At 37.6% G+C, this 10539-nt stretch overlaps 1 long non-coding RNA gene across 4 annotated transcripts in view; it reads left to right on the forward strand.

The window, feature by feature from the left end:
- Window positions 1-10287, forward strand: part of LOC139084872 (uncharacterized) — a 45115-nt gene extending 34828 nt beyond the window's left edge. For 3 of the 4 annotated variants that reach the window (XR_011542731.1, XR_011542736.1, XR_011542738.1), the window contains 2 exons: window positions 9003-9107; window positions 9919-10287. This is a non-coding gene — a long non-coding RNA (uncharacterized lncRNA). Of the gene's footprint in view, window positions 1-7479; window positions 7689-9002; window positions 9108-9918 lie in introns of all 4 variants that reach the window. The other variant, XR_011542737.1, reaches the window with a different exon arrangement.
- The last annotated feature ends 252 nt before the right edge of the window (window positions 10288-10539 follow it).

Raw genomic sequence — 10539 nt, forward strand, 5'->3', positions numbered from 1 at the left:
CCACCTCTGCAGGGCAAGGCATGCACGAGGAGAGGGTAGAGTGTGGGAGGTGTTGGTGGTGTGGGGCCTCTGCAGTGGAGCGACTGAGTCTGCTTCAGGGGGTTGGGGCATGTGCACTGGGCAGGACTGTGTGGACGGTGTGTGCGGCCCTGTGGGCAGTAGGGCCTGTCAGCTGCAGAACTGTGCTTCTCAAATAGCCACACAGGGGATCAGCTCCACCTTTGACAGCCTGAAACAATTGGGTGCTCCCGTGCCTGAGGCTGGCCCCACTCAGCTGCAATCCTGAGAGAGCTGACAAGAGCCTTGCAGGCCAGAGGCCTAGAGAAATTGTGAGCCCCTGAGGCTAGCAGCCAGCCGTGCTGGGGACCTACTCACCTAGCAGAAAAACTGCAACAGGAATGTGCTATTCCTGTTGCAGCCAATTGTGCTGGGGCTCCCAAGCCTGAAAAAGCAACTGAAGGGTACATAGCAGCCACACACAGCTAAGCATTACAACCAGCCAGCCAGGGGGACAGCCTAGCCTCCCTGTGCAACTGCAGCAAGAGCAACCCTGCCACAACAGAAGGACACATGTAGCCCACACAGGGGTTCAACGTCACTGACTATCAGGGAAATGCAAATCAAAACTACAATGAGATATCATCTCACTCCTGTCAGAAGGGCTATAATTAACAAGACAGGAAACAACAAGTGTTGGAGAGGATGAGGCGAGATGGGAACCCTGGTATACTGCTGGTGCAGCCACTATGAAAAACAGTACGGAGATTCCTCAAAAAATTAAGAATAGAACCACCATAGGATCCAGCTGGGTATTTATCCAAAGAACGTGAAAACAGAAATGTATAAAGACACATGCACCTCTATGTTCATCGCAGCACTATTTACAATAGCCAAGACCTGGAAGCAACTTAGGTGCCCATCAAGGGACGAATGGATAAAAAAGATGTATCTATACACAATGGAATACTACTCAGTTGTAAGAAATGATGACATCGAGCCATTTGTAACAACATGGATGGATCTTGAGGGCAGTATGCTAAGTGAAATAAGGCAGAGGGAGAAAGTCAAACACCGTATGATCTCACTCATAAGTAGAAGATAAAAACAACGACAAACAATCACATAGAGACAGAGACTGGATTGGTAGCTACCAGAGGAGGGGGGGAGGGAAGAGAGTGAAGGGGTGGTTATGCACATGTGTGCAGTGATGGATATTAGTTAGTCTTGGGTGGTGAACACGACGTAATCTACACAGGAATGAAAATATAATGATGTACACCTGAAATTTATATACTGTTATAAACCAATGTTCTCAAAATAAAAAAGAAAGAAAGAAAAGTGCTGGAAGAAACTCATGACAGCAGCTTCATCCTCAGTTTCAAAGATGCAGTTGCCTTGTTAATGCTAGAAGATATGAAATTTTATTTAAATCCTATGCAAGTAAAAATTAGTATCTGCTGTTAAAAAGGAAATATCATAAATATGTTTTAAGATTTTTTAATAACCTGAATGAGATTAGAATAATAGACTATAACCCATATGGGGAAATCAAAACACACAATTAAAACACATTTAAGTTACTTCTCCATATGATAAGTGAATCTAAATTAGGTCATAGATCTCTTAGCCATGTTGATATTTATCATCCAGAGTTAGCAAGTAATAAATAAGTGGAAAGCAGTAGGATCTATTGGAGTCTATGAGGAAGCCATTTGGTTTAAAACTAACTCAGCCTGACCTTGCTTTTCCAGAATGGCCTGACATGTCCTGTTGAGCATGCATTGTACATCTGCTTTAAATGTTTACAGTGTCCCAAAGCCAAGAATGATATCCTTAAAGATAGGGATGTTTCCTCCCCCTATATCAACATTTCTTTAAGGATAAGCATTTCCTCCTAGAAACTAAGGATTAATTATTGACCTGCTGTGCTAGCAAAGCATCTCGTGACGGTCGTAAAAGAGAGATTCCTGTGATATGTGATGTATGCTCTTTGTTCCAAGATGGTATACAATCACTCTGCAGACCCCACTTCTTCGGCGAGCTTCCTTCCTTGATGGAAAAGTTCTCCTGGGCTATGGGCCTCAAATTGGCTCATGATAAACTCATCTTAGTTTTGATTTATAGAGTAATTATGGATTACTTGCATCAACACAAGGGATCAAAACGCCAATTCAATCTTCTTTGAATTCCCTGGCCTGGAGGGAAAATGCAGCCCTATTAGAAATTCCAGCAAAGGGATAAACTAAAAAGCTTTCATCCCATTAAAGAACATTATGACACTCTTTAAAAAGCAGAACATACAAATCAATAAGGAAAGGACTGATACCAGAATAGAGTCAAAGGCAATCAACTTCTTTTCAATTTTTTTGTGCTGAAATAATTTAAGACTTACAGAGGAGTTAGAGAAATAGTACAAGGAATTCTCATACACCTCACCAAAGTCCCCAAATGTTAACATTGTAACACGTTTACTTCCTCTCTCTCTTTCTCCACCCACTTCCGTCTCTCTTCTCTCTCAATATATATGTTTACATACATATTACTTACTTTTTTCTGAACGTTAGAGAGTAAGTTGAGGACACAATGTGCCTTATCCTGAAATGAGTCAGTGCGTATTTCCTGAAAATAAGGACATTATCTTACAGTTACATCTATCAATCAGAAAGTGAAATACAATCTATTCTAGACACTGTATTCAAATTCTGCCAATATCCCGCTTAGATCCTTTATAGCAAAAGAAACATAGTTTTTCTTCTGGTCCAAGATTTAATTCAGGATCAGATGTTGCATTTACTTGGCATGTCTCTTTAGGGGAAGTCTAGAAGTTTCCTCTATGTCCTTGAGAACCTTGACATTTTTCAAGAGTACAGGTCAGTTATTTTGTATAATCTTCCTCAGTTTTGTATGATGTTTCTTCAGGATTAGATGTAGTTTATGCCACTGGGGAAAGGATTATCAGTAAGAGTGTGTGCCTCTCAGGGCACCATGTCAGGAGATGCGGGAATGTATTGGTCTTATTGCTGGTGATGTTACCTTTAATTCCTTGGTTAAGATGGAGTCCTCAGGTTTCTCCACTTTAAAGTTATTCATTTTCCCTTTGTGATTATAAGCATCTTGTGGGAGATATTTTGAGACCATGTAAGCATCTTGCCTCTCATCGTGCTTTCACTAGCTAGTTTTAGCATCCATTAATGATTCTGCTTAAAACAGGCATTACTGGCAATTGCCAAATGACAGTTTTTCTTATGCCTTCATTTCTCTACACCTTGCTGTGTCAGAAAGTAAAGATGTGCTTTAAAAACAATGGTGGCATGGGGCTGGCCGAGTGGTGTAGTGGTTCAGTTTGCATGTTCTGCTTGGCAGCCCAGGGTTTGCCGGTGCAGACCTACACACTGCTTATCAAGCCACGCTGTGGCAGCATCCCACATATAAAATAGTGGAAGATTGGCACACATGTTAGCTCAGTGTCAATATTCCTCACCAAAAAAAAAAAAAAAAAAGTGGCAAATATTAATAGAACACAATAGCCAGCATAGAAAGGCTCTCACAGGTCAATCTGGGACAATTTAATGATAGCAAGTGATTATAACCTATAAGAAAAAAAAATTAGAATCCATGAATCCAGACTGATATAAATAGATGAAAGAAATTTCCTTAGAGTAGAAGGCAACACAATTTTCCAGACATGTCATAAAATGAATATTAAAAATCTTGAATGAATATAATGAAAATAAAGTTTCATTCATAATAAAAGAAATACAAATTGAAGTAATAACATGCTACCCTACCAATTTTTATTGGGCAGCTTTCAACAATTAGTGAGATTGGTAATACCAAGCACTAATAAGCGAGTGGGAAAAATGAGGACTCAGGTACATTATTGATTTGAATGCACATTGGGAAAATCTTTCTGGACAGCAGTTTCACAATATGTATCAAAATGTAAATGAATGCAACTCTCTGACCTAGCAATTCCACTTAAAATAACAGATAACTGAATAAATATAAATGTGTATAGGTATTTTATTATAGCATCATTAATGATAGAAAAAAAATAGCAATCTGAATATCTGCCAATAGGATTAAAATGTTAGGTAGCTAAAAAGGTAGTGATTTATCTCAACTGATTTGGAAATGTTTGTTTAACATACTGCTATGTGAACAATTCAGATTTTAAAATAGATGTAAGTGTGATTATTTCACTGTATGCATGTGCATACATAGACACCTACATGCATACATTCATAAATACACACACACACTATCCTGCTCTGAATCATCCATACAATGGTGATACTAGGAACTATCTCACAGCTCACAGAACCGTTAAGAAGATAAATGAATATTTCAATGTGAACATAGGGCTTGACACAGGTGTGCTCAGTAAAAGTTAACTATTATTATAACAATATTGATTTTTATTGTTCTTTGAACAATTTTTATTATGGTTATGATTTTCTAAACCAGAACATCCTTGGGGCAACCTATTGCAACTTGTCTCCTTCTGTGAAGCAGGAACCCCTATTAGCCATCTTACACCAAATGGAAAATGGACCTTTCTTTAAAATCTTTGATGAACAAATTGAGAGACAGAAATTGAATTTTCATCTTTGCTTTCAAAAACACCCTCAATATTGAGCATCTATCCTAAGGAATAAACAGGACAGAAAAGAAATGAAATGGCACAGAGATATAGAAAAGGGTAATGGGAAGGTGCTTAATGAAAAGCTTGGTCATCTGGTCCAAAAACGATTAATATTTAATATTTGCATATATCAAATTTACCAAAAAGAGCTACTTATGGATGTGTTCATTTATAACACATGCCCTTAAAAGCTGCATCAAAATACACTAATTATACTATTATTACCCCTTTCTGTTTATTTGACTTGTTTTTACATTCTTGTGGTTGCCACAAGTCAACTACAATCATATCAGCAAAATTCCGTAGACACAGCACAAATCAAAGAATGTGTTTGATTCATCCTAAAATTTAATTAGAAAAGTTGTATCTTGTGACCTTTCTGTTGGTGAGTGTTGAATGTTTTTCTTAACAAATGTTCCTGGGCAAGAAATAATTATCATAAAATGTGAGAAAGGTGTACTAAGGTACATAACAATGAGATTATCAGCTAATAGGATATCTCACTATTTGATATCATGCAAAATTTTTATCATTACGGAAATTTAATTTGCACCTTTGATTTATTTGTGCTTCCCTTTAACCCAGTTCAGCTGTTAAAAGTTACCCTTTATCACAATAATTGTAGATCTGATTTATTCCCCTTTTTTAGACAAACAAAATAGTGATGAAAGTATCTGCCATTAAATGATCTAAAGAACATGATTTCCTTAGTGCTCAAAGGCAATTTAATTTTGCTCACAACTGTGGTGACAGTAATTTGCAGCCACTTGGCTTGGTACTCAGTGTGGGTGCATCCCAAGAAGGAGAGCAACTGCTCCAACAACCTGATGCTTCATTCTAATCATCTGACCATTCTTTCAGTTTAATAGCACATGTAAATTACCACCTTATTCTTTGGCCAAACCGTAAAACCAAGAACCAGTAGATCTGCTAATCAGAGTTCAATCCAGGATCGGGGCCAGGTATCTATCTATTAGGGTGATTCCCTGGATCGCCCTGTGGTTTCAGTGACACATTTCATTTTCACTCATTTTCTGACATGAACTATTGAACATCATTGCTTTTCCACTGTCCCCTTCTTCACTACTGAGCTGCTTAAATTCTTAAATTAAAATCATCCTACAACTAAGGTGCCAAAACGTGATGACCTGGTAAAAGAATACAAAGATTTTGGACAGTATCTTATAATAAGGAAAGTACAGTGGATAAGGTCAACCTTGAAAATCCCTGGTGTTGGCAAGTCTCAAGGCCACAGGCTACGGTCACCTCTCAATTGAAACCCTAGATTGGAGGGCAGTCTTAGACCATTCTAGTCATCCCAACCACCCAGGCCTGACCACACGTTCACTGGAAATGACATTCTGAATGTGGTTTGATCTCACAGATCAAGTCACCTCATGCATGTCCAAAAATTGTTAATCTAACCTTTGTGGACATGTAAATAAAAGCAGATGAATTCAATTCAACAAATACTTACTAAAGGACTACATGCTAAGTCAATTTTAAGGACTGTGGAAAATATAATCAAAGCATAGTTTGCATAGCCAGGAAGTCTTCAGTCTAGTAGGGTGTTTGGCACAGAGAAAAAATGTGCCTGATACAAGGCAGAGGCGGTAAATTCTACAGAGGGCCATGAGGTAGAAGGGAAGCCGGAGAAGGAAGGCGACTCTGTAAGGACATCAGTGTGGGGGCTCTTGATAGGAGGCTCAGTTCAGTCCAGTATAAGAGAGCACTGGCCTCCTGCAGGCATGGCCTGGATGGTTCTGCATAAATGACGCTTGTAAAGTCTATGAAAGGCGAAGACGAAAGAGGAATCTCATTCTTCATCCTTTGCACATCACGCATCATGCCTCAATGAATTTTTCATGAGAAAATAGTATTCAAAATCATGAATCAATGGCCTGTTAGAAGATTTACAGAAGTTTGGTTAAACTGGCTTTACTTAGTAAAGGTAAATATTTAATAGTTATGTAATCATTTCATTACTTTCTACTTTATTCACAGAAACATATACTACTCAAAACCATCCAGATAGCTGATAATTTCAGAGTGAAAGATGTGTTTGGGGTTATTAGTTTAAGTCCCTAACTTACAAAGAGGGAAATAGTTACTCAAAGAGTTTAAATGACTCTCCCAAAGTTGCAAGTAGCTAAAACGGGCAGCGACTAACAGCTGACTTTTTGTGCGTCTCTATGTAAAGACTCTGACCTCTTGCTGATCACTGTTTCTGATAATTCAATACCCATTTTGCTTCCAATCAAGTCCAGCTAGTAACTATTTAAGAATGCATCTCTATGCCATTGAACATTTTAGCTTGAGAACATTTTCAATATTTTAGTTTAGAGCTTTTTGAAAGATTTATGGCTCCTGCTAAAAGGACTTTACTACATAGGAGTGCTCTGTATAATTTAGCTTCCCAACACACAAGGACATAAGCAGTGATTGTTCACTCCCTTTCGGTTCCAAAGTGGAAACATTGCGGGAACATTCTGAAGCTCTTCGGAATGTGTGTCTATTGTATAACTGATCATCAGGTCTGAATTGGAGCATCTTCAACAACCCAGGCAACACAGCGTAGATAACCCTGTCTATAAGTTGCCTCACTCCAAAAGGCATTCTTCGTGAGAATAATCCAGAAATTAGGAGCAGTTACAAAAGCTTTCAAGGCAAAGTAAGTGGTCAAAAGGAAAGAATTGTTAGACTTCTCCAAATTCAAAATAACTAACGATAAGCACAGTTAATATAAAACAGTAGAGCACCATCTGTGTTGCTTTATGATGGTGAATTGAGAAAAAATAATGTGATGACAGGCTTTTCCCAATTTTTCCTCTCAGCAATATTTTTTTAACAACAACCAGCAAAAAGACCATCTAATGTATGCTGAGAACTGGAAGAGCAGAAAAAAGACTTTTGCAGGATGGTTGTCTGATTCCTTAGGAAATCTGAAGAGCTTGAATGGGAAGGCGCACAGACTGAAGACTGTCTCAGGCGGGAAACAACAGCATAAGCAAAGGCCGGCAAGCCTTCCCTCAGTCAAAGCATTGTGTGTTGTCATTGCTATGAATTTAATCACACATTTCTTCTTAAACCAGTGCCTAAAATATAGCCCACCCATCCCAGCAGATCAGTTACTATTTTATACTGGAGTTTATTCTTTGTGTCTTTTGTCACATAAAGATAACTTGTCACCAGGTCTATAATAAAGATTACATCCCAGGACAACTTTACCTCATATTTGCAGATAAACTTTTCTGACCATCTCCTGGGCACCTTAGCCAACAAAAATTCCTATGTTGTATACGGAAGTGACTAAACTTAGTAATATGAAGGAAAGTGATGCTGAAAGAAAGCCCACTCTCATGGAAAAAATCATAATTATAGTTGAGATAAGCCTTAAGCCCAGAGTTTCGGATGACACAGTATGATACGATATGCTGGAAGGTTGGAAAGGAGACCTAACGTCGAAAGAATCTGATGAAACATGAAGTTTCAAAAGCATATCTCAATCTGTTTCTAAAGTTCATGTGAGGATCAACCTCTTTTTTTTTTTTTTTCTTGGCTCAAATCAATCCCTTCTTTTGATCCTTCACAGATGCTGCATCCTTCTTTTTTTTTTTTTTTTTAAAGATTGGCACCTGAGCTAACCACTGTTGCCAATCTTTTTTTTTTTCTGCTTTGTCTCCCCAAATCCCCCCAGTATATAGTTGTATATATATTTTTTTAGTTGTAGGTCCTTCTAGTTGTAGCATGTGGGATGCCGCCTCAATATGGCCTGACAAGCAGTGCCACGTCCCCGCCCAGGATCCAAACCGGCCAAACCCTGTGCCGCCAAAGCAGAGCCCGGGAATTCAACCACTCAGCCATGGGGCCAGCCCAGGATCAACCTCTTTAAAAAAAACCTGGGATAACATTTCACAGTCATGTTGTATTAAATTGAACTGGACATTGTTCAATTCCATAATGTACGAGGAATCATGTCCAGGGAGATTTCAAGCAGCGATAATCTAGGGGTGCAGGGGCAACGTTATCTTCTTTTCACAGATCTTCAGAGTGAGGAAAGAGCCTCTGAGCGAATAACAAATTGAAAAAGAAAAAAAAAAGCTAAGATTATTTATAATTCTCTGCAACATCACAACAAACACTAATTTATATTTCCAAGTAATATCACCAGAGATTACATATGACCTAGAATAAGCAGAATTAGAAAAGCCACAAGTTGAATTTTATAATGTTTCTCACCCCCCAGTTTACACTAAATTCACTAGGAAATACCTTAGCCTAAAACAACACCATTTAAAATATAAAGACCCCAAAACGGAAAAGGGAATTCTAATTGTCATTCTATTTTCATTTCAAGGGTATATTTTCACACTGCAGGCCAAGCCTCAACAATAACTCCACCAGGATTTAGAAAACTGGATAGATTCTAGAGAACTCTTTTTGAAATGCTGAGTAAACCAAAGTAAGTAGAAAATCTCCTTCATTATTCACCAATCAGAGAACAGAAATGTAAGTCATTTCTCAACTAATTCTTACATGGTCATTAAGAAATTTGACTACTTAGTAGTCAATTTGCATTTAATAAAAATCTACATTTAGTAAAAATTAGTTCTATAAATTAAATAATGTGCTATCATCTTTATTTATGGGGAAAAATATTGACACTGTGAATCACTACCCAAAAAAGCCCTCATCTTCAAAAGAACATGTAACGAGCATGTGGCGATCTGGCTTCATAAAGTAATATTAACAGCACAGGCATTTTTCAAGCTTTAGAAGAGAAGTGAACTAATGCAAAGAAACAAGATGAGGCATTGCGAGAATAATGTTTTTATATCTACAAAATCATTTTAAATCAGCAGAACTTATTTCTGTCTTAATTCATAAAATCACAGACATTGAAGCATAATTCATAGCTCATAATAAAAATAAACCAAAGCATTCTGAAAATGTAGAAGTATTTTGAAGTAATGTGCCTTAATTTGTGTGATAAATAAGGAAAGTAATTACTCTCTTCTGCCACAAAATGCATTGTAATTCACTCATCTTGTAAATTCGAACTGAAATTTCTAAGAGCATATTGAGTTAGTGCTGTTACATAATGCCAATTAGAATAACTATTTTCAGGCATCACTGTTTGGTTTTGGCATCACTTATATGTAGCCTATGTTATTTCTTTGCTAAAATTAAAGTCATCTTTAATTTTATTTGTAATGAAATAATTAATTAGGTAAGCTCTTTAGGGCTGTAACTGTATCTCTTTTATTCAACAGCATCTCCCCTGCCCTTTGCAGTCTGATGTGTAGAAAGCACCCAGTAAATATTTCCTACATTAACGAGTTCACTTAAAAGTTGGGTCACAGTAAGAAAGTACATAATCAGAAATGAAGGCAACTACGTACAGCAGAGGAGAAAAGAGAATCTAGGTGATATAAAGCAAACGTCACTGTGCTGGCTGGGCAAACATATGGTATGCTAAATATTAAGGAAATTCAAAAGGAGCCTTCATTGTCATTAATAATGACCTTGTATTCCATATGTGAGTATTTACCTTGATTTCTGTATCAAAGCAAAACTTGCTTTACACTATAATTACATTTGAAATGATATAGCATAAATATTAAATGATGGTATAGACTGTGGCTGATGTGGAGCTTTTTGTGGTAACACAGTAAGATGCAATGACTAACACATTACAGAACACATGATTGGAGATCATCACAGCCTCTTGCTCTGAAAGAAGAGTTCAATGCTTTTTTCTGTAGCATGTGTCACAGTGATTCTAGAAAGTGAAGTTTTCAAAGCCACATCTTAATGAAGAGATTCTCGTTATTTACACATCTGACCAAAGAAGGACATGTGGGCAGATACACGCATCCATCATTAGCCATCCT

Source organism: Equus przewalskii, chromosome 1 (genome assembly GCF_037783145.1).
Source record: "Equus przewalskii isolate Varuska chromosome 1, EquPr2, whole genome shotgun sequence".
NCBI lineage: Eukaryota > Metazoa > Chordata > Mammalia > Perissodactyla > Equidae > Equus > Equus przewalskii.